Source organism: Electrophorus electricus, chromosome 25 (assembly GCF_041902795.1).
Source record: "Electrophorus electricus isolate QZ-2024a chromosome 25, ASM4190279v1, whole genome shotgun sequence".
Classification (NCBI taxonomy): Eukaryota; Metazoa; Chordata; class Actinopteri; order Gymnotiformes; family Gymnotidae; genus Electrophorus; species Electrophorus electricus.
In genome coordinates, this window is record NC_137521.1 from 13,658,099 (window position 1) to 13,682,500 (window position 24,402).

Below are 24,402 nucleotides of genomic sequence, written 5' to 3' on the forward strand. Positions count from 1 at the left end.
CAGTGGTGGGCACAGACCGACTTGAGGCAGTGGAACGATGCGTTACTTAGGCTACAGGAAGACACACACATGCTTAGTGCCTCAGTACTGTGTTAGAGCTGTCAGGCTGATTAACTCTGGTGGTGTCTGCACGAGAGATGTGTTAGGATGGGACACAGTGAGAGACACTGAGGGAATGGAGAGAGGAGAAGAGTGTGTGTGTGTGTGTGTGTGTGTGTGTGTGTGTGTGTGTGTCTACCTCACCTTTAATCTATGGAAATTCAGCCCAGCAGATGAGACCTAATTGTAAAGTACAGTTTGACCATTCAAATGTCTGGAGGACGTTGGATCACCAGGCTGAGGAGAGCACAGATATAATCACTGTCCCCACACACAGGCCTGGACTCATTTACCAGCGCGAAAACAAATTAAGGCTCTTCTAGGCAAGCAGCCCATTAGACAATAGCATATATAAATATTTTATCTTGGGTGTTACAGGTTAGCAAAGGTTTAGTGTGTCCTCATTCAGACAAGAGCCCACACTGAATCATGTGGGTTTTTTGAGACCCAAGATTTTTTTCCTCGTCTCAGGTCTTAAAGTGAAGGGATGTATGGCAACAGATTCAGCATGTTGAGGTTACCACACTGGCCTTCACAGGTGTCCATGTGGACTGTGAGTTGGTCTTGACAACACCAGGAGATGCCGTGTGCCGTGCTTTTAAATGCGAAGTTAGAATGATGATATTTTCAGGTTTTAACCTGCGAGGGTTCAAAAAAGTGGATTCCACAGGGGTTCTCTTCACTGTTAATCGCTTTAGGCTTCAGCAATTCTATAAAAAATACCTATAGTCTAAACACTTAAATGTTTATAAACACCATGAAACTAAACTTATCCCTCATGTTCTTGATCTCTCCGTCTCTCCCTGTCTGGCACTTGTTTTGCCATCTGTCCTGAGTCCTCTGTGCTTGGGCCGTTCAACAGTCCGTCTGTTCCCCCGTCCCCCCGGTTAAGTGTGAGAACACCTTTAAAACCATCGTCACCCTCTAATAAACTGTACAGGGTTTATGGTGCCAAACAGAACTCATCTGCCACTCATCAACATACCTGTGACATTTATGAACATGAGAATCATCGTGGCCTGAGCTGCAGGGGACGCGCAGAGCAAGAACTCGCGTGAGCACGGCTGGCTCGCGCTCCTCATGCACGTCAGGTCAGATGGTAGAACTGAATCTTGACTTGGCTGGGACGTGATCCATGTGCTGCTCAGAAAACATTCTGCAATTCAGAAGGCTGGTGATCACAGAATATCATGAGTGAACTGTAGAACAGGAAAACACAATAATAAACATAGATTTCTGTAAAGATATGTGACAATGTTGCAAAGAGCTGTACCAGTAACTCTTTCTTTCTTCAGGATTAGGTATCGGTTAGGTTTACACTAGTCATTTTAGGCCCTTTGCTTGTAATTTTAGCATTTGGGACAGGAATTATTTCACTCATCTTGGAAAGGACTGGCGGTGTGCATTTTGATGGTCTGACTAGCTGACAGCAGGCACCCATAATTATCTCAGACTGTGCACGTGGGCCCGCTCCTCCCGCTCGCGCTTGGACTTAACGAGGCTCTTGCGCTAATGAGCTGGATTTAGCGCATTTATCACCATTTAGAGCTCCACGACACTCCTTAAGTCAAACAGACATAATTGATGTTTAGAGTTTGCCGGAGGAAACCACACACGTTAGTTTCCTAATGCCCCTACAGATCACTGATGGTCCAGGTATACAGGAGTCCATTTCCCCATATTCCCCTAGCCATGTACGCAGAGAGAACGATCTGTCCTATACACACACGCGTGCGTGCGTGCGTGCGTGCGTGTGTGTGTGTGTGTGGTCAAGGCATAGCGAGTATAGTGGCTTCGGAATGGGTCGAGCGTTAGCCTGTATCACGTAAAATAAAAAAACAGGCTACGATCCAACGTTACTATCAGCTGCAGCCTTCACAGACTAAAAGGTATTTGGACACGTGTAGTGTGTATAATGGCCAGCTGTCAGCCGCCACGATCTCGTGTTCTAGGATCAATACTAATTAGTCGTTAATGTATCCATTGATCAGGCGCTCCCACGCGGCGTTTGACATCCTTAAGTCCTAAACGAGGCGATAATCAGCGGAATTGGCACCAGCGCGCGGTACTCTACCGGCGAGGTAGGTGGTCGGAGTCGCGTGTGACGAAGGACGGAACGTCACTTATTTAAATGAAGTCTCGTGCCTCCGCCAAGGACACCGAGAGGTTTCTTGAGGCGCAAGGTAAGTTGCGTTAGCCGGGACAGCAGGATCAATAAGAGCTGTTTAACTAAATTAACTCGAGTAAACTAAACTCTTGGTCGGTCTACATACTGTCCTCATTTCTGTATCTGCAGGTCCTTCGCCGAGTGACGCCACACCGTGTCCAGGTGAGACTTTTGCTCAGTCAGTAATAACGACATTTCTGGGAGCCTGTCGCGCGTGAAGGACTCGCTGCGACACCAGCGCTCGTGGAGAGCATTTGTTTGGCGCTCACCAGTTACTAACTATGCTCAGAAGGCAGAGTCTGCACTTGGAAATATTATTGCATTAAAGGGACTTTAAATACGGAACGAGCTAAACACTCTAATCTTCCAGTTTCCGCGTGCTTGGAGCTGTATTTTTCTTCACGCAGCGGATCTCGCGGAGGAAGGAACGTCTTCCTCTTGTTTATTCCCGCTCCTTTTCCATATTTACTCCTGGCCCATCACTCATTTTATTTCCTTGCCATGTGCGTTTGCCCACGCGGGTCTTCTCGGTCTTCTCACATGCAGGCTGCAGAACGGCGCTGTAGCACGCGGATCTGGGGCACCAGCTGAAATCAATTAGGGCACTATAGCAACCACCCAAGGACTCGGTGACGGATGGGCCTCATGTATTTATAGCTGAGGTAATTGGCAACACACACACACATTATTATTTTTATATATATATATATATATATATATATATATATATATATATATATATATATATATATATATATATATATATATATATAATTATACACACACACTCGCACTTACTTGTAGTGCATGCACTTTTCAAAAGCTGTTAAATGGAGCGCCAGACCAAGTTCTTCCAAGTTATGATGCATCACAGTTAGCGCAGATAGCGCGTATGCGCACGCGATTACACTGTTCTCCCTCTCCGACGGAGAAACGGCTTTGAAGTCGTTTCGACTGCGTATATTAATGTAGGTGCCAAAGGAAAGCTCTCTTATGTCGCTGAAAAGAGCGCGCTAACGCGATCACCAGTCACAGAGCGAGCGCGCTATACTGCCTTTTATAGCGCGTGTAGCGGAGCAGCTGATTCGGAAGTGCGAGACCGAACCTGCGCATCGCGGCTATCTGTCCTGGCCTGTCAGCACGTGAAACCTGCATGTGAAAACATACACAAGCCACATCTGCCTCTCGTTACCCACCATGAATGACTGCCATGTGGGCTGCTGATAAATAGGCCAGTCTATTTATTGGGGCACAACAAATTGGCTACAAACACTGACATGGAATCGAAGAACTATAAATACTGGACGCGATGAAAGTTTTAAAATGTGCTACAGCTATTTTATGAGAGTCCTTGTGTTTTTTTTCATTTATTTTTTTATGCACTTTGAGCTGATCCTTTCCTACAACCAATCCAGTAAGATCTCTCTCTCTAGTAAAGCACTGAGCTGAAAAGTAGCATCTTCGCAGTCTTCTGTAGGATCTTATCAAGTCAATTTAGTAACACAACCAGAAAATTCCTAAATGAATCAGCAGCAGACAGGCCGTAAACCCTGTAATTGCATATTTGGAGTTTATCTGGGTTTTTGTGAAAATGCCCTAGATTCTCTTCCATGGTGGTCCTTAAACACATCCATATGTCCTGACTGCTCTCTCGCTCACACCCTCTTCTCATGTCTTTTGAAACATTACCCATTACATGAGGGGATTAGTTGACCTGTGTGTGTGTGTGTTTTTGTTTTTTTGTCTCTCCCCCCCCCCCCCTTATGTGAAGTTGTGTTGCATCAGACACTTTCCCTGCGTCAGATGAGGTTTTGGCGCACACGTAGGACGTCACCGGCGTGCACAGACGGCCATGGGCGGGACAGTTTGCAAGCACGAGTCCCACAGACCACATCATCAGTATAAGAACACACACGGAACTCAGGGAGGCCTCTGAATCGTGTGTGGGCCTCGTTTTCCCTGCTTGAGAAAACCGATCTGTTTTAAACACGTGCTAAATATTACCATATTTACATTTTCCTGTTTGGGAAGGCAGAGAGGGAGTGGGGGGTGCAGACAGAAGAGGTCTCGCACCAGGGTTAGGCGCTGCTTGAAACTGGAAACCCTTTCTGGCTTATTTGTTTTATGATTCTGCAGGATTCTGTGTTTACACTCAAAGTGCAACATCTGGATCAGATAATTTGTTGTGAATTAACCGCCACAGGACACTTACCAACCCCATCTGATTCAATAGGATTATATCTGTTTGATGGCTTCGCTTGGTTTTTACCAAATATTTTCCTATTGTCAGCATATCAGCACGAGATTTGCATGGGAGATGAAGGTTGGGTACTGCAGCGCCACACACACACATCTAATTAAATCCTGGGCTTTTGATCTGTAATGGTTCATTTCAAACTAAAGTGATTGGTGGCTTTGTGCCGGCAGCCCTGTGCGGTCCAGAGGTCATGGCAGGAAACAGAAAAGATCTGCACCAATTAAACTTCTCCCACACAACCGATAAGCCTTTTGTTTTTGTTTGTTTGTATGCTTCCCTCTGATCGTGTGTGTGTGTGTGTGTGTGTGTGTGTGTGTGTGTGTGTGTGTGTGTGTGTGTGTGTGTGTGTGTGTGTGTGTGTTCAGCTGGCTGGAGTCACTGGGAGAGGTTGAGGTCAAGGCGCTGGGGTCGGTGGTTGTTGGAGTTCAGTCCCGTATGTGCACTGAAAGGTGTGGAGGGTACCATCCTCCGAGGGGCCGCCTTCACTGAGGGAATGGTGCAGACTCTTCCGGAAACTTGGCCTCTGATTTATTTATTTATTTATTTTTGTTCACACAAATAAGCAGCTGTTGTGATTCCTGGTGGAACATGGAGGGCTTAACTGTATAAATAAAGTCCTGTGATCAACTGAGCGATGCCGTTCTCTCACTGGATCTTTAACTGTGGCGCTCTGTGTGAAAGGATCGCCTCGTTGGAAATGAAGGTTGCTTCCTCCCCCCTGACAGTGGGACAGGCATTAGGAGTGCTCCTCTCTCATTACTAGTGTTCCTCATCCCCCTCCCCCCAGTGTCGAGATTACTCCCACTTTGGACAACAGATGTGTCAAAATGTGGCTGTGTGTGCTTTATTGACTTAAGCCATCTGTTAATACAGTGGCTTGTCCCTCGGAGTGTTCCTGCTGAATGCCAGAAGGAACACAGAGTGAGAGAAAGACAGAAAGAGCCAGGAGACAGGGAGAAGGTGAGTGATGGAAAGAGCAGCACATACTTTTGGATATACTGTACTGTCCTGACGTTGTGAAGATGGAGATTGAGCCCCCCTATGTGGGTTTTATATATGAACAATCTCAGCTCTGTGGTGAAACCTGGCCAGAAACAGCAGGGATTTGACAGTGCTGCGTTACTCAGCTTGGTTGTGTGACAACTCACTCATGTCATGACAGTGCCGCTCAACAGTGGCTACAGTAGGGGGCAGTATTTTTACTTTCAGCTGGTTCGTTCTTTTTCGTATCTGTTGCTGGTAAAGGCAGTGGGATCCTTTTAGTTTATTGGTGGCCTACAGTAGCATCTGGAGCAGATGCCATATGTCTCATGTCTAACTTTCACAGTAGGTTTGTGTGTGTGTGCGCACTGTAAATGGATATCCCTGACCATGTGAAAAGTTTGGTTGATTTATAGAAGTTGTTGCGATTCCCTGTGGTGGCAAGAGACTCACATTCTTAAACTTTGCATACTCCTCTCTCTCTCTCTCACACACACACACACACACACACACACACTCTCTTTTTGACCTTCTATCAGTCATTAACTCATATCTCCTTCACTTTTGCACTCTGTCCTTCTCCTCTCCTGGTGAGGTGGCTGTGATCCACCCTCTTCCTCTGAGGATGAAGGACTAGAGTGTTTGAATATTCTCTCAGCTGTCTCATTTCACAACGCTCTCTCTCTCTGTCTCCTTTTGTCTGCCTCTATAATGTTTGCACTTGGCATTCACTGGTGTGGAGGGAAACACTTTCTCCTCTTCTCATTACCACTCACAGAGGAAGAAAATGTTGTTATTACAGGATAGAGCCAGAGACTTACTCTGGCCACACACACACACGCACGCATGCATTCATATTAAAGACGTTCAAGCTAGAAAACCAGAATTGTGGCTCTTAATTTGCTCGTCTCACTATGGAAAAGACGTCTCATCCAAAACACCCCCCCCCCCCCAATCCCAAGCTAAAGCGGAAGGATTGGCGGTCAGTGTGGGATCTGCTGGCTTCACTGCGCCTCTGTCCTGCTCAGGGATGACTTCCCTGTGCTTGTGAAGGGCAGCGTCATGAGCAAACCACATGAGTCGGTTGGCCTGTGTGCATGAGACCAGCGCTGAAGGGCTTTGCGATACACCCGTAAATAAATCTCTGAATGAGAGTTACGGCCTGACGTGGCCCCACACCTCTTGTTGATCCTAAAGTGGCTGTTCATAACTACTGCCCACAGGCCGTCTATCTCAGGAACTACGACTGCAGAGAAAGCAATACAGAAAGCAAACAGCTGGACTGAAGTTGCAATAAAACCGAAAAGCCATTCAGGGCTGTGAAGATTCATACGCTTGTAGAGTCTGGACTATTCAAACACGTAAAGGCCTACATCACCCACAGTTCCCTTCAGTCTCTCTCTCTAGTTCCTCAGTCTAGTAGGCTCCTGTTGGCTTTGGCGTCTGTTCTCAGGTGGAACAAAAAAATAATGGTTTGTTTAAGTGTGCTGGAAACAGCATGAATCAAATGGACAGTGGATTACCTTTACGAGAGAGAGGTAGAGAGATGGAGTGAGGGAGAAATGGAGGGATAAAGAGATGGAGGGATGGTGTGAGGGAGAAACAGAAATAAACTCTTGATTGTGTTCACTTCTCCCCTCTTGGCAGTGATTTGCGTGGCGCTGGGCTGTTTTTACAACGATATTTATTGGTAAGCGCAGAGCAGTAAATACTACAGTGACATGTTTTTCTGTCTAAGCACTTCTATTACTCAGGATGTAAACTGAGAATGGAAGCACGGTAGGAAGTGTGAGCTTTATGTGATAGCTGAGAACTTTTACCCTGGACTAGGAACAGGTCCTACTATCCATCCTCACACGCACAGAGGATGCAAGGAGGTGTGCAGCTTCCTGGACTAACACTAAAGACACCGTAGGTCCATGTTCGAAGAAAGGAGTTTGTTTTACTGTGCTGTGCTCAGCACCAGACAGAGGTTTGAGTGTATCTGTCACCTGCTGTTTTTAATTTATGATCTATGATTTTATGTGGTTTAAATTTGACTTGATGCTAAATATATTATTTTGTGTATATAAAGAACATAAAGTTCATTTGTGAATAAAATCATTTGTAATGAAATAGTAACTCCAAAACAAGACGTGTGTGTGTGTGTGTGTGTGTGTGTGATTTTTATATATGTGTGTGACAATTTTATAAATGAAATCAATTTAGAATGCATGCAACTTTAAAATCACATAGTGGTTTTAATTACACTACTCTTTATCAAAAAGGTTAACGATCCTTTTTCTGCTTTTATTTATGTAATAGTGTTTTTTATTTACGATGATGTAATTCAAGAGTGCTGTTTAAATGGTAGCAGCAGTAACTCATTTCATCTGATTATGTAGCAACAAAAGTTTATAATTATGCTTGGTTGATATTTGATAGTATAAGGACTACGTCAACACACCTGCACATGTAACTTATAGAAAAGAGCCACTGCGATTCCAGTATTAATAAAAATGTAACTAGATATATTTCACGTTATTTATTGCACTTTATACCTGTTGCACACGTTCAGGATGGGCGGCCATCTCAGCACATCCCAGAAGGCCGCTGTGCCATTAGGACTACGGCAAGCCCAAGAGGCCATTCCTCCTCAGCATTTACCCTGATCCCAAAGTCACCCCAGAAGGCAGAACGCTGACGTCATCAACTGGTTATTAACGCCAAAGCGAGGTAGGAGAACCGAGGAGGTCAGGGGTGACACACTATTAAATTCTGCTCAATGCCATGTGTTTATAAAAGTGTTTGGGGAAAAAGATATCTATTTAGGATCAATTCTGAGCTGTCTTCTTGAACAGTTTAATTTGTTTGTGTCATGTAAAACATTTTTAAAAGTAAGCCAGAAAAATGCGGACATGTGTAAGTTTCTAAAACATGTACAGATGCTGTTCAGTCATATTTAAACACTCACTGCTAAGGGGATTGTGTGAATTATGTAATTATTCAGTTCAATGGGGGGAAGTGTGGAAAGTATCACGCTAACAATAACTTAAGCTGCCTATAAAGAAAAAAAATGAAAGCTGGCATAAACATCTTAAGACATGTTTGTTGTCATAGCACTAAATGCTATCCAGCACATCAGCACCAAGCAAGTGCGCACCCACGGGGCAGGGTGGGTCGCTAAATGCATAGCTGTCCCACAGGCTGAGTTTACTTGTGGCTGTAGCTGTAGCTAGCTGATGTTAGTAACCTATAGCATGCATAGCTACGGTTTATTGGGGGGTGTGGTTAAACGCGTTTAGAGACGCGTTGCTCTCCGTTGCGGCGCTTCGCTGCGGCCCCTGGCTGTCTTGCGCCCGCGCTCAGCTATGCAGAGAGACCTCCGGAAAGCAGAATTTGTAAAAACATTACTTATCGTTTTACGTTTAAGAACCGTTATACACCGTTTCTGTTCATTCTCATTTCTACTCTCGTTCGTTAAAAGTGGAAACAGCTGTGCTGCTTCCAGAGATCCCCCCGCTCTGCTCAGGCTAAACACCTTAAACACGTCCAACTACTGCTTGTTGTCGCATTAAACACACTTTTATTTGAACAACAAAATAAAATAAAACGTTAACGTTAATATACCCAAATCGTTGCTTTTTACAAAGTAGCGACCATTTATACTGCGTTATTTATCAGATATACTGTAATTTCAGGAATCACATTTACAGTTCTATGTATTTGGTTAGAGTATGCTTTGTAACCCGTACCTAGGGTTTCTCGCATGCGACCCTGTACTGAAAGCAAGCTCCGCCCCCATTAGGAAGGTTACATTAAATTAAACGCAAGCTCCGCCCCCAGTAGGAATGTCAAATTAAGTTAAACGCAAGCTCCGCCCCCATTAGTAAGGTCAGATTTGGTAACTTTCAGTACATTGAATTGAGTATGGAAGATAACATAACATAAAATATGATGTAAATGGATATAAATTAAAAGTGCAAACAGCCTTTCGTTCAGGTAATAATATTTTGTTTTAGTAAGCTTTACCGTTTATATATAATAATGCACTGAAATTGCAATTTTAAGGGCTGATTAATGATTCCTTCGCTGGTATGAGTTATTCGCAGGAGATCAGCATAGGAATTAAACAGGATTCAATAATTAAACAGGATGTTCTATCATTTAGTGTGTTTAGTTTTGTGCAAACTTGCATATCTGTATAGCATTTTTAGTCTGCTGCCCTAAGATGTTCTGTCAGTGCTCGTTCCTTCACCGTGTCCTTGCTAAACAAGCCCACATGGGCCTGCGTCTCTCTGTCTTTGTGACTGGGAATAAAGCGTGGTTGAGTCCGGCCTGGCCCCCGGTCACCTCCACCAGGTCCAGCTGGGCCATCTGTCTGGGGCCTACGGGGAAGTCTTTAATGAACTAATTGGCACTTAATTAGTTAATTGACCTCCCCAGATTGTGGGCAGAAGCCTCGCATAGCAGAGAACAGTGGCATGTGATGCCCTGACCTCTTATGTCCTACTAAAGGGATAATATTCAATATCACTAAATAGTGAAAGAATATATGTACCAGATGTCATTTGTATATTATATTATTCATTTAGGTACTAAAATGCTCATATGTTAGCTAGACTTTTTTTGTGTGTGTTTTTATATATATATATATATATATATATATATATATATATATATATATTTTATAATTCTATGTATCTAAAATTCTTATGAAAAGTAATACATTTTAACTGCATCAAGGTTTTATTGAATCTTGCTAATTACAAGAACAATTTCAGTTGATACTGTGATTCTGACCAACAGAAAGAAACAGAATCGGAGAAAACAAAGCTTCACCTACCATGCGCCTCTCCTTGCCTGCATGTCTCTCTCTCCCTCTCTCTCTCTCTCTCCCTCTCTCTCTCTCTCCCTCTCTCTCTCTCTCCCTCTCTCTCCCTCCCTCTCTCTCTCTCTCTCTCTCTCTCTCCCTCTCTCTCTCTCTCTCTCCCTCTCTCTCCCTCTCTCTCTCTCTCTCTCTCTATCCCTGGAGCTGAAGTGTTATCCACTGTAAGTGTTTGATTGAATGTATCTGTCAAACAGAAATACTTTCAGTGTCAGTTCAGCTCAAGTGAAGGGCTTTGCAGCTGCATCGCTGCCCCAGCAACTAATGAAAGCTTGCAGGTGTTGCTCTATAGCTGTGCGTTTCCACATATGTTAATGGAAAGAAAGCATATGTGTGTGTGTGTGTGTGTGTGAGAACATAAGCTCTCATTTGTGGTTGTCTGTTTGTGTGTGCAGGGGCAGTTACACACAACCTAAGTGTGTATACATAATCAGGAAAATAAACAATAGTAAATACTGAGAGACTGCCTCTCAGACTCCCTCACACTGTGTGCCTCACAGACTCCCTCATACTGTGTGCCTCTCACAGACTCCCTCACACTGTGTGCCTCTCACAGACTCCCTCACACTGTGTGCCTCTCACACACTGTTTTTCACAGATGTGCACTGTGCTTCTCTCTACCAGTCACATTTGCGTTCATGTTTTACTACCAGTACCAACCCTCCACACACATATACAGCCTTTGTTTAAAGCAGTTCTCTCTCTCTCTCTCTCTCTCTCTCTCTCTCTCTCTCTCTGTAACCTTCTACACAAATACAGCTATCCCACACAGAGTGCTGTCTTGCTGGGGTGGTTTGTAGGGTGTGTGTATGTGTAGTGTATGCTGGGATAGCTGAGACAGAAGCTCACACATGGGCAGCTGTGCTGTGTGTGCGTGTGTGTGCGCAGAGGGCGGCGTTGATCAAAGCGAAGGGGAACAGGCAAGTGGAGGCTGTGATCATTGAGGAAAGGGGGGTCCTCCGTCCAGAGACACTCACACTGCAAAGAACACACACCTGCTTACAGCCCCCAAATACTCACACACACACGCACACACACACACACGTACACACACACACTCCATTTCGAACCACTGTCTCAACTTTGGGATATTCAGGAATAATGTTGTGAGAGGAGGCTGTGTCTGTATTTTGATAATAACCGCTAGCAGCGGTGATATGAAACGTAATAAGAGCCTTGTATGCATCCCACTGGAACAGCAGGGACATCATTAGTGCACCGAAACGAGGAAGCATTGCAGAATGACCAAATCTGTCTCTTTATTTTAGTTTAGTTTTGCGTACGTGCGCGTGCTTACCATATCGGGCTCCGCGCGCACGTTGGCGAGAAGTTATATTATTGAAAAAAGCGAGAAAAGAAGAAAAAGTGGTGACGCACTGCAAATAATTAAATTATATATTTGCCCAGGGGACTCGAGGCCACGGCGTAGTGGCGGTCGACAGATTGAGTTACCTAGAGAATCTGTGGGACGTCTGGACAAAAAAAGGACACACGTTAACGAAGCGCACGTGTGCCGGACGAATAGGTAGCTCGAGCGCTTTACGTCTGCTGATATTCGCGGCGCTGATTAAATGTCAGAGGACTTTTATCTTAACGCTTAGTAGAACGTAGCATGGACCAAGATTCATGTGTTTTACAGGAAAACATGTTTAGAATATACTAAACAATTTTTCATTTTTGTTGAACTATGTTTATTTAATGAACTATTACACAAATTAACATCTACTAATAAAATAATAAGCATGTAAGCAAATAAATAAAATATATAATTTTAAAAATGTGTTTTAACAATTTTACGTTTGTTTTGAGAAATTTTAAGTTACTTCGCCACATTTCAATCAAATTAGCTTTTTAAAATTTTATTTTATTATAATTATTTTTATTTTTATTTTTTGCGTTTGCCTTTGGTTAGTGTCATTGATGCAGCGCTTAATCTAAAACACACAGTTTGAGGTGCTTCAAAGGCTCCCACAGTTCGGTGTAGAAGGTGTGTATATTATAAACCTGATTTATTTTCAATATCGAAGCTGTGCGTGAACTGTCCATTTGAGTTAATATATATAGCCTTCAGCCTGAGACAGTATTACACAGTCGGTATGGGGAATAAAATGTGAAATAAATTAATAAATAATAACTTTGAAATCTAAGAAAGTAGCTCTTCAAAAGACCCTCCTCCCAGTTCACCAGCAAGCACAACTCACTGTCGTGGGTCTGAAACCTGTGGGCTATTAAGTCTGACGTATAGCGACGGAAAATTAAATTTGACATAAAATAAATTAATAACAGCAAGAAGCCTGACTGGATGTCTACAACCCCTGAGGGAATACGGCGCTTCGTTTTGGCTTGGGGTGAAATCCACCCATTATAGTTGCCCATTGTTTATAAGGTTATTTTTGCTGTTACTACAAGAGCTACAAATATTTAATAATAATAAGAAGAAGAACAAGAAGAAGAAGAAGAAGAAAATGTATCTGCATTTGTAAGAAGGCAGCAACAATAGGCCAATGGAAATGAAGATTATACTATTTACATTTTTTTACTATATTAAAATAGTTTTGTTGTTGGTGTTAATAATAAACTTAGTCATGTTTTATTGCGTAGTACTGTTATGTAGTTATTATCGGTTATGAGTGGTCATGTCCGTTGTGGTAGGAATTGTCTAAACTGCGTCTTATAACCCTTCTGCAGCTCTAACTCGCTCACGAATGTTTGTTCTCTGCCCTTTTTCTTTCCCAGAGTTCAACATGTTCCTTACGGCACGTTTTAACAAAAGGCGGTGCTGGAACTACTCTAAAAACAGCAAAGCTTGTCAGTCTTTTGCGGATCCCGTCCAGGCCCCGGTACACTGGTTTCATCACCTTGACCGAACCCTTCAGTCCGCAATGACGCGGAAACAGCCACCCTAAGTGACCGTGTAGCGGGGAGGCGCGCAGATGAACCTGGTGCACCTCTGGTACCGAGGCTCCGCGTGCCGATTAACGATAAAACGCCACCAACGAACAGTTGTTTAGTAATCCGGTTTAATCCGGTTTAGTGCGGAGTGTTGGTCGCCTTCATCCGCCGGTACGATGTCGTTTGATGGAATCATCCGACCGGATGAAATTTTGGTGTGGGAGGGGATTAAATAACTTCAGATCCCGGTTGTATCACGTTCCTCCATGTAAACATGCATTTAAACGGTAGGTTTTATTTGTTTAACGCCCTGTTTAAAAGCCTAGTAACAATATATTAATAAAGACAACCTTTTTTTTTTCAACATTTGATAGGAGTCGTGTAGCGGGGCCTCGCGCTGAATAAAAACGCTGCAGTTTTAACGGAATCTGATATTCTCAATTTATCTTACAGCTCTCCGGGTTTCATTACCGTAATAACAGTGTAATCACTGTGTAATAGTTGTTGCCTTACCGAGTCAGGACGTCACGGTGCGCCCGCTTTGGAAACACAGCGAGATTATATGGAGAGGAAAATATTTTAGCCTGTGTAGCAAACTTCCGCAATAACGTTTTTATCACAGTGGCAGGGTGCATTTAAATCAACAGTCATTTTCACCGCTTGTCTATGTGTATTTTAACGTAGGCCTAGATGTTGTTGTTATTATTATTATTATTATTATTATTATTATTATTACTGTCCCATTATTATTAGTAGTGGTAGCAATAGCAGTAGTAGCATTGTTATTAACAATTGTTTGTTTGTTTTCATAATTACTAGGATACTATATAAATAGTTATTTTAACCACAGGGCAGTCCCTTCTAGCGCCGATTGTATTTAATCAATGAATTTATTATAATTCCAGTGGCTTTGGAGTTAATGAAATATGGGCGCATTTAAACCGCAGGGGCTTTGTTTTTATTCGTCCTATCAGCTCACCAGTCTGTTCCATTTAAACCAGCAGAACGGCCCGGGAGGGCGGCCAGTATGAATGAAATAAATACGTGTGTCCAAACAAAACGAACAGAATCAAAGACATGTTTGGTTTTGTTGTGGCTAGATGGAGCTCTCCGTGGGCGCTCTCTCTCTTTTTCGGGTGACCTCCCATTCGAGTCCAGGGTTGGATAGCACAAAAGCAAGCAGATGGAGCTCGAGCTCTTCCTTTTTCTCGGTCTCAGGGCGAACAGGCGCAGCAGTGCCTCGCGGCACACAACCAAAACTAACACACATTTCAGCGCTGTTTCTTGAGGACGTGCTCTCGTCACGATTACCGTCTTAAACGGACACAGGTCAATTAGACATTCTGCTTCAATAATAACGCGAGCCTTTCGCACGCGCAGCCCATTTACACATGTGGTTTCACAGTATCCATATATGTGCGCTCATGCCACGGAATGCTTACCTATTTAAACGAGACCACCAGATTCGCTCTTATATCGCTTTCAGGTGTTTTTTTCTACACGGAGCAATACTAAACCGTCGCCATTTAACTTAGCGTACTGTTTTAAAACGTTTTAAAAGCCGTGACGGTGATTTGCTGCGTGTATTTAACATCAGGGGAAGCGTAACCGAAGCATGAGAATCCACGGTGGGTTCACCACCCAGCCGGTCCCGCCTCGAGACGTTTAGTCCGTTGGAGTGTGTTTGACATGAATAGATGAGGTCCGAACAAAGCCCCCGCGCGCCTCGCCTGTGTTTGGAAACCAGTGGTTCGTGTGATGAGAGCGAGGGGCGCGCTGGCTCAGGCTCTCCCGGTGCATTAGACGGTAATGGGTTTGGGATGACCTAAACGATTTGTTGACTGGCACAATAAATCTGTTGTGTGTTTCTTGGCATGCTGAGGGGAGATTGCAAGTTGTCGCACAAAGGAATGCAAATTGCTAGCCAAACTGTCGAAGTGGGCCAAGAAGCAGCCCGCGTCTCTCGCGGCGTTTCTGTCGAGCCCTTCTTTTCTCTTTATTTAGTTTTTTTCTGTTAGGCCTAATAACCGTGAAGGAGCTGAGAGAGTCGTCACTGTATTCATCGCAAATCAATGGATTACCCGCGCGCGGCAAACCCTCCAGACCCAGGGATTTGCATTTTATTGAAATATCGGCGCTGGGAGGTGAGCAGAAGGGCAGCGTCCTTCACAGCTTTACTTCACGGAGCAAACAGAGAACAGAAAGTCCCGAATCACTCCGGCATCACTCATTCAGGCCTGCTGGGGAAAAACAGAAGCATTTATACAGATGAATAAATCTATATAAAAACGACAGAATAAATGTAAACATAAACACATTATAAACACACATATAAAATAGAAACACATTTTTATATAATTTTCTTGTGTATATTGTAGATTCGATTTATTCTATCGTTGACAATATCAATAATACATATAATTTAAATATAATATTTGAAATTATTGATAATATCGTCAACGATAGAATAAATCGAATCTACAATATACATAAGAGAATATGTAATATTTATATTTTAGAATAGATAGGCCTACAATTAGATGCAATATTTTCAAATGCGCATATAATAACACATTATGCAAATAGTAATTAAAAAAATTTTTTTTTCGTTTTGGGACTGTACCGCAGAGGCAAATAATATTTAAATTATTGGACTACTTCTGATGAGATATAAGTATTTAAAGAGGTTTGCATGATCGCTGAGAGTTTTACTTTCTTACCTGCGTGTTTAGCCACATTCAGGGCCCCCTAAAATTTGTTTTAAATGTCAACGTCGTTACATTCTCACCTTTGCAATTTTTCGTTAGGTTGCGTTAAGGAATCCATCCATTTATCGCACCAAGCCGATTGTGTCGCGTGTAACTGCGTTTGTAGGGGAGCTGGGAAAACGAAGCTGTGTTCTATACTCCCCCCTAGCGGCTCACTAACGCAGTGCAACGTAGGCGAGTCTCGTAACTGCATACAGATTGCATATCTCAACATGGTGTATATATTTTGTGTGCGTGTGTAAACAAATGCTCTGTTTCTTTATATGGTTGTAAAATACTACTATAGTACTACTACTACTACTACTACTACTACTAATAATAATAATTACTAATATTTACTCATATTTACTAATAACTAATAATAATATTTACTAATAATATCTACGGCTAATAATTTTTATTAGTATACATTAATATATAATAATAATAACGACAATAACAGCAAGAATAGGTAATGTAAGTTATGTAACAGAAATGGTAAATAACCGTATAGCTTAAGAAAAATACATCTGCGTGATATTTAAAAAGGTGAAATATGCCGGTTTTTGTCGAATAGCGAAATGTTGAAGCCCAGCAGTACAAGCCGCACGCGCATGTCGCGCTCCTACATTTCCGCGGACTGGGACTGTTTGCCAAATTATACAGTGTGGAAAACAATAGAAAGATCGGATTTATGCAACGACTTGCTGTGACGTGGTCTTTTTAAAACTTAGGGTTGTCGTTTATACACCCTGTTCAACTCTGGAAGTATTCCTCTTAAATTAAACAAATCTATACCGTGGCGGGCTAAGATACATCGAACAGCATGAATAACCGGACCGTGACAAATAATCAGAGATTTTCCCAAAGGTTAGTGAATAGGAAATGTCGAGGTGTGTGCGTGCGCGCGGGTAAGGCTTAATATTGCTGTTTTTTGCTGACTGCAGCATTCTGAAAACCACAATTCAAAGCTTGTTTGTGCTTCTCCCTCGCTTTCCTCACTCGTCGTCATCTTGAGATCAATAGGGAGGGCTTCGCCGCTTTAATTAAAGAACAACAACATTAGTTTAAAATCTGCGCGCTACGTTGCCTCCGGAGGAGAAGCGGTTCTGTCCCGTGACTGTGACCCAGACGTGCAGGAACCTGTTACATGATGAAGCGACAGGGATGGTTTACAGGCGCTCGTGCCTATCGAAGATGCACGATTGCTCATGTAATAACTTTTTAAGAGTTTGCCAAACTTTGGTGTTACCTAACAGACTATTTGAGTGACTATTTACCGTGAGTAGCGTACGTGTGTCGAGCGCGAGAGCTTGCGCGTTAATGTCCCTTGAGAAGGACGCGCGGAAGCAGGTAGAGAGGTCAACTGACGTACTTCCTCCAAGAGCTTTCACGAGGCTTGTTGTAGAGAAATGACTGCTGAGAAATATGAAACAATCCAACATCGATACGCCTTGCAAGCAGTCTAGTTATTGTAAAGAAAACCCGCTCTACTGGGGTCACGTGCGCTAACGTACGCACTTTCGTTTCATTGTCTTTGCTCAGCACTCTAAATTTACGCCTATTGACACGTGGCTGTCCGCGGGGAGCACGGTGAGTGGTTAGGCAAACAGGATTGGTTTATTAAATACAATTATGAATCAGCACAAAAGGCTTGAATATCCATTTCTAAGGAGGCTTGCGATTGTGTCACCGCGCATACAGTACGTCGCCTGGGTAACGGCGCTTCTGGGATGCAGAGTAGCCTCGCTCGGTTCCTCTGTTCTCCTGCAATTCAGCGTGATAACTGTCACTTTCGTCCACAGAAGAAGAGGCAGGTGGAAATGACTGCGTGTTCCAGCCCATCGCCCAGATATGCGCTCTCGCTGCTTTCTGAATTGATCAATTTGCCTTTTTACCCCCTTGTTGCCCTTCCACTCAGGGACGACAGAAGCCATAAAAGCGCTGACTCGGGCCGGGTGGCGGCGGTGAGGGAGAGGTCAGTGTTATCCAAACACTGCCGTTGTGCCATTTGCTATAGCACCCTCCATCTGGAAAGGCAGAGAAATCGGGCTGTCACTTCAATCAGCCTCACGAGGACACACCACGCTCAATGAATTCATAATGCTGCGCTCGACGAGGAGCAAAATCAGACCTGGAGAGGGAGAGGATTAGATCGAAAGAAGGAGGGGGAGAGAGAGACGAAAAGACGGGGCTGTGCATGGAGCGAAACAGTCAGTGGGAGAGTGACTATGTGTGTGTGTGTGTGGGAGAGTGACTGTGTGTGTGTGTGTGTGGGAGAGTGACTGTTTGTGTGGGAGAGTGACTGTGTGGGAGAGTGACTGTGGGAGAGTGACTGTGTGTGTGTGGGAGAGTGACTGTTTGTGTGTGGGAGAGTGACTGTGTGTGTGGGAGAGTGACTGTGTGTGTGTATGGGAGCGTGACTGTGTGTGTGTGGGAGAGTGACTGTGTGTGGGAGAGTGACTGTGTGTGTGGGAGAGTGACTGTGTGTGTGTGTGGGAGAGTGACTGTGTGTGTGGGAGAGTGAATATGTGTGTGTGTGTGTGTGTGTGTGGGAGAGTGACTGTGTGTGTGTGGGAGAGTGACTTTGTGTGTGTGGGAGAGTGACTGCGTGTGTGGGAGAGTGACGGTGTGTGTGTGTGGGAGAGTGAATGTGTGTGTGTGTGGGAGAGTGACTGTGTGTGTGTGGGAGAGTGACTGCGTGTGTGGGAGAGTGACTTTGCGTGTGTGGGAGAGTGACGGTGTGTGTGGGAGAGTGAATGTGTGTGTGTGTGTGTGTGGGAGAGTGACTGTGTGTGTGTGGGAGAGTGACTGTGTGTGTGTGGGAGAGTGACTGCGTGTGTGGGAGAGTGAAGGTTTGCGTGTGTGGGAGAATGACTGTTTGTGTGTGTATTATTGGTGTCAATGGCTTTTATTTGGCTTGCGTGGTTATTTGTTTGCAAATGGAAACAAACAAGTGATTGTCGATGGTGAAGAAATGGAGCAAAGCCTGTGTTTGTGTGTTTGTGTGCGTGTGCAGTGCATGAACACACTGTTTCCCGGAAACTATGTTTATTTGTATTTTTGAAAGTTTAAATAAACGTCTTGTGACTTACCTTATTTGTGTGCATATTCATGGCCATAATCAAAGTCTCCACCCTGTGTGTGTGTGTGTGTGTGGGCTAAAGGCAGGCACTGTTTGCTCATTTTGATGTCTCTGCCCTTTGACCACCTCAGATGTTTTATTGTCATGGATGCGGCCCTTATCATCCTCAATCAAACACCCCCAGAGCAGCGGCTGGTTCGGCAGGAAGGAGCACCCTCTACGGAGTAGGGCGAGATCAGCAAGGAGAAATAAAAGAGATAAACAATAACTAAGAGAGACCCAGGGAGAGACACGGAGAGAGGGAGGGAGAGAGAGAGAGAACAAAGAAGATAGAGATGGAGTAAGAAAGCAGGAGGTCAGATTAAAGCCACGTAATGTGATCGGGTAGGAACCAAGATAAGAGTAATGACCCACCAGCAGGGGGCAGTGTGGTGTGCAGGGTGTGGTACCCGTGACCGTTCTGCCTTGTGTTTTAAAGAGGGCTGCCGTCAGTCCCGGACAAACAGCTCTTCTTTATGATCCTGTGTTGTAATGGCCTGTTACCTTGACTGTTATACCTTTAACAGCCACTCAGCCTTGGGGTTTCCTGGATACGCCTGGGGGAGGGGTAATGGAGCTACCACACTCCTGCTAAACCTGGTCTTCATCACTGACTCGTTACACTCTCTTTCTCTGTGTGTGTATGCATGCAGGTGTGGGACCCTTAATTTTTGATTTGTCCTTAATTCAGATAAGCTCAGTGTCTAAATTGAGAGGAAATTTCATTTTTAATTAACTTTTCATTTCTTCTTCCTCCTTTTCCTCACCAATTGCAGGTCATTTACATAATTTCCCAGAATCCTGTGTGATATTGAGCAGGTGTCTGCAACCTGACTGATGGGAAAATATTTAATTTCTGAACTGTGTGCACTTCAAATTCTCCTCCTGTGCCGCGACCTTAAAGAGTGCCTGTGTGTGTTTGGCTTGCGTGTATTTAGCTGCAGTTAGCTAAGCAGACATCCCCCGTCACCCACATGAGAGAACACACACACACGTGCGTGTAACCTGTCCCATTAGTGTGTTTGACCGCGTCTGATCCAAGCCCATTTGACCTCCACCTTCTCCCTGACCTCTAAGTCGCTCCCAGGAGAGATGAAGGCTTCACTGTGTGTCTGTGTGTGCATGTGTCTGTCTGTCTGAGTCTGTGTGTGTGTGTGTGTGTGTGTGTGTGTGTGTGTGTGTGTGTTTGTGAGCCTTGATTTCTGACTGAGACCAAATACCCCAATGGTCAAACACACGTCCCCACACTTCCGTCAACTCTATGTCCGTCTTGCCCCAGGCCACTTCATCTCCCACCCCAGACAGCATCTCCTCATCTATAAGGAACAAGGCATTTCACCCCAATAAATCCTAATTCCTTCCAGATAGACTGGAAATCTGGAATATATGGGCATTAAAATGCATCAGGAAACCCACATGTCTCTCGTCGACTAAATAAAGAGACGAGTCCAAAATCGAGAGTTGTTTTAGAGGTAACTAACCCGCGTGGTTCGTTCCCCGCTCTGCGCGAGCCCTTCCGCCACAGCACCTGATATCCGCTCGCGGTATAACCCGTGATTCGGTGTGAACGACATGCTCCTATTCATCTGCACACTCTTCCATCCCCGATCGCTTCTGGGTCAAATGATGCCTCCGGTTGCTTTGTGGGCGTTAATAGAATCAAATATATGTTTATTAAAGGCAGAATTCATTACGAGGAGGATCTTTTGGATAAAGTCATATTTGTTATTTTCTTTCTTTTTCCCCTCGCTCTCTCCGTAGAGTAGCTTTCATGCGCGTGTAATTATCATACATCATTACTGTCACGGCAGGATCATCAAAGCTTCGCATGCGCGTACGGCCGCGTGATGCCGGAGTAAGTGCGGAGTAGTGCATCACCCCCCCCCCCCCCCCCCCCCCGCGCCCTTCTTTTTTGGAGGAATAAATTTGCCAGCGTGTGTTTTTGAGTGCACTCTCTCTCAAGCTGCTGGCGGTATCAAAGAGACAGCGTAGCGCGCGGTGAAGTGCCCCTCGTCAGGAAAGAATGAAGCGGTGAAACGTCGAGAAAACCTGTGAGCCACGCTCACCTACACACACACACACACACACACATTTTCCAAACGCAATGTTTCTGCCAAAAATAAAAAAACTCAAATTGTAATTTGCATACAGGCTCCTTGTTTCATCTTTTTTTGAGCGTGCTTTAGTTGAGGAGCGGGATTAACTGAACGGATTTTGCCCCGCGTGCATACAGGAAGTTTATATTAATAACTTTAAAATTAATATTAACATTAATTCCCCTCCCAAACAGGCAGAAAGCGGACAGCTGCAGCAGTTAATCCGCCTAGGCTCTGGAGTTCGGAGTGAATGCGCGAGGACGCGTGTACGTCAGGGCACGAGACTGTGGTTAAGGTCCTTTTCTGTGTGAATGCTGTCCAGACTCTTTGTAGGCGGTGTTATGTAGTGGAGCCTTTTCTTAAAGAGTCCACAACCAATAATCTGTGTAATTGGGCTTCAAAAGGCAGTTTGAGGATTAATTCATTAAAATGTCGAATTGTTTGACCCTTGTAATAAAGGTTTGAATCGGCATGTGTTTACAGTTAGAGGACTACATCGACTCTTGTCTCATTTCAAAAGAAACTACAGGAGCCACAAGCAAAGTCTTTTTTGCTTCCTTTAAATGTTTCTACCCAGCATACAGCTTCAGTGCGGAACATCAGTAAGAATCAGTGACTAAGTAAACTAGTGGGCTACAGATTTTCTCAATCTTTAAAAAATAAATTAACGTCTTTTGTATAGCCACATACTTTATTCAGAAATCGCCTTCGCTGCATGTGCTTTTAAAAAAAGAAAACAAAGCGTGACCAACTTTTTGCTTTTCGATTTCTCTTCCAACAAAAGTGCTCTCTTCTGAAAATGAGCCACGGTCTTTAAATTATTATTTGCCCTGTGTGTCTCTCTCTCACACACACACACACACACACACACACACACACACACACACAACAACAAGAGAGAGAGAGAGAGAGGGGGGGGGGGACCGAGTCCTAAAGGTGTGCGACCACAGAGGAGGTTTGTGTCACATTACATGCTTCAACATGGCCGGCAAATCCACCGCGGTTAAACAAACTTAACCTTCATTTGTGAAACGGTGCAACTCAAAGGGCGACAGACGACTTGTGCAAGTAATTACCGGTTGGGGAAAGCAACAGGGGACACGAGAGAGAGAGAGAGAGAGAGAGAGAGAGAGAGAGAGAGAGAGAGAGAGAGAGAGAGAGAGAGAGAGAGAGAGAGAGAGAGAGAGAGAGAGAGAGAGAGAGAATGAATGAACAGAGAGACACACAGAGAAAAGGATCAGAGCCGGGATCTTTTAAAGGGACGAGGCATTTTTAATGAGTTTGCTCAGAAATTGATTTTCCGCCGTAATCTTTTATTTATATGCAGTGGATGTTCTGCGGTGGGCACCGGGGAGGGGTCAGCGTGGTCGCTCCCTGGCAGGGCCCTGCTCTCACAAACAAACGCCCAAAGCCCAGGGAAAATGGTATTTTAGCAAAGGCAAACATTGTCTTGTCGCGACTTAAGGGCCGAAATAGCTGTTTGCTTTAAAAGTTGTTCCTCTCTGTGCCAGGTTATGAGCTGTTGCCATAGAAACTGTTATCGCAAGTTTTAATTTCTAGCAGTTCCTGACTGCTAGTCTCACGTTTCTCAGTGACACTCTTGCTGTGTTGTTCAGTAGATCTCCATCTAATAAAAGAAATGTGACAAACGGAAGAGAGAGACTTTTAAGTCTTTAAATCCCGGTCATGTGGTTTAGTAACCTGTTATCATCTTAGAGTGACGGCTACACCAGCACGGTTCAGTGGTTAGACGCACTTGGAGAAGGTAGTACGGAGTTATGGAGCTCTAATCCTGCTTCCTCTTCTGATTATTGAGTTTTAAAAGATATCAACCTTTAAAAAGTTTTAAAAGATTAACTTGTCATTAACCGTCCAATGATTTTTGATTATCTTTTGCCCATTTTACTGATTACAGTAAAAAAAAAAGAAGTTATTTCTCTGTAAAAGATGTATTTGTATTGGCAGACAATTTCTACCACTACTGTATTTTAACCTGCTTTAGTTATATTAGCTTTAAAAAGAAAAGATATCCAAAGAAAATGACATTAGGGTTCACTTCAGTTCTGACTTCACTGTGTTCACACTTAGTTCAGCATCACATACAGGGGAGTTTATTTGATTTACTGTATTTCCAAATATATTCAGTGTTTAGATAAGATTTGAAGTTATAAACTGCAGCAAAACCGCTATGACTCATTTTCCAGAGCGCGTCGTAGTGGTTTCGCTGTATTTTTGTAAAATGAGAACTTTAACATCCGCCGTTCGTAATTATGTACGAGAAATTGAAAATATCTTGAGCTAAAACCATCTAATCGCTGCGCTCCTGTAACCGTTGCATAGGGCACGACTGCCACCTAGTGGTGGTCCAAGCTGGACTTGCTGTATGATTGTGAACGTTACCTGAATATCTCAAGCATCCTCGTTTTTCACGTTTTTTCACATTTTATGTGATGAATGTGATGCATTTTGTACGTGTACAAGTAAAGACTCTGACCCCGTCCGTTCTCATGCACAGTTCCTCACCTCTACATCATCTATAACTGGTCACTTACTAGCCATTGCACCACAGCTGACTGGATATTTTGGTGCCAGATTCTACTAAGCATTAACACTCACGAGGCAGATTCACGGCTGCGGGTGTTGCTCTGGTACACGTGTGTCAGACACAGCAGTGTCGCGGGACTGAGCAAGTGACCCGCCAACCAGAAACGTTCATCTGACAGCAGATCAGCATTTTAAATCATTGAGAACTACAAACTGTAAGTTACCGGCTACAGACTCTAACGTGACACCTGCAGTGTTTGTGCATATTAGTGTATATTATTATTATTGCCACCGATTTACAAAGGTGGACTTTCCAGACAGGATCAGATTGATGGATGTCAGGCCAGTTAAATCATTAGTGGGTAGGACTTCGGGCTGTCGGTCAGGTTGTGGTTTAAATCCTGGCTGTTGGCACTGTTGGCAGACGATGGCTGCCCCGCCCTCTGACCCCAGCTGAGATTTTCAAAGAGAATAATTTTATTGTATTGTACACATGTGTAAATGACCAAATAAAGCCATTCCATCTGGCCTAAATCTTAATCTTAATTCTGAAAAACACACTTTGGAAAACCGGGCGTTTTCCTACCAGCAGGGGGCAGTGTTTGTGCATGGGCCGACTGAGTTCTGC

At 43.9% G+C, this 24,402-nt stretch overlaps 1 long non-coding RNA gene across 1 annotated transcript; it reads left to right on the forward strand.

Annotated features, from left to right (window-relative positions):
* The first annotated feature begins 2,237 nt into the window (after positions 1 to 2,237).
* LOC113591533 (uncharacterized) lies at positions 2,238 to 19,098 on the forward strand. The gene is made up of 5 exons (XR_014119990.1): positions 2,238 to 2,282; positions 2,396 to 2,428; positions 2,813 to 2,928; positions 8,062 to 8,219; positions 17,932 to 19,098. It is a non-coding gene; the product is annotated as an uncharacterized LOC113591533 (long non-coding RNA).
* Positions 19,099 to 24,402: the final 5,304 nt, after the last annotated feature.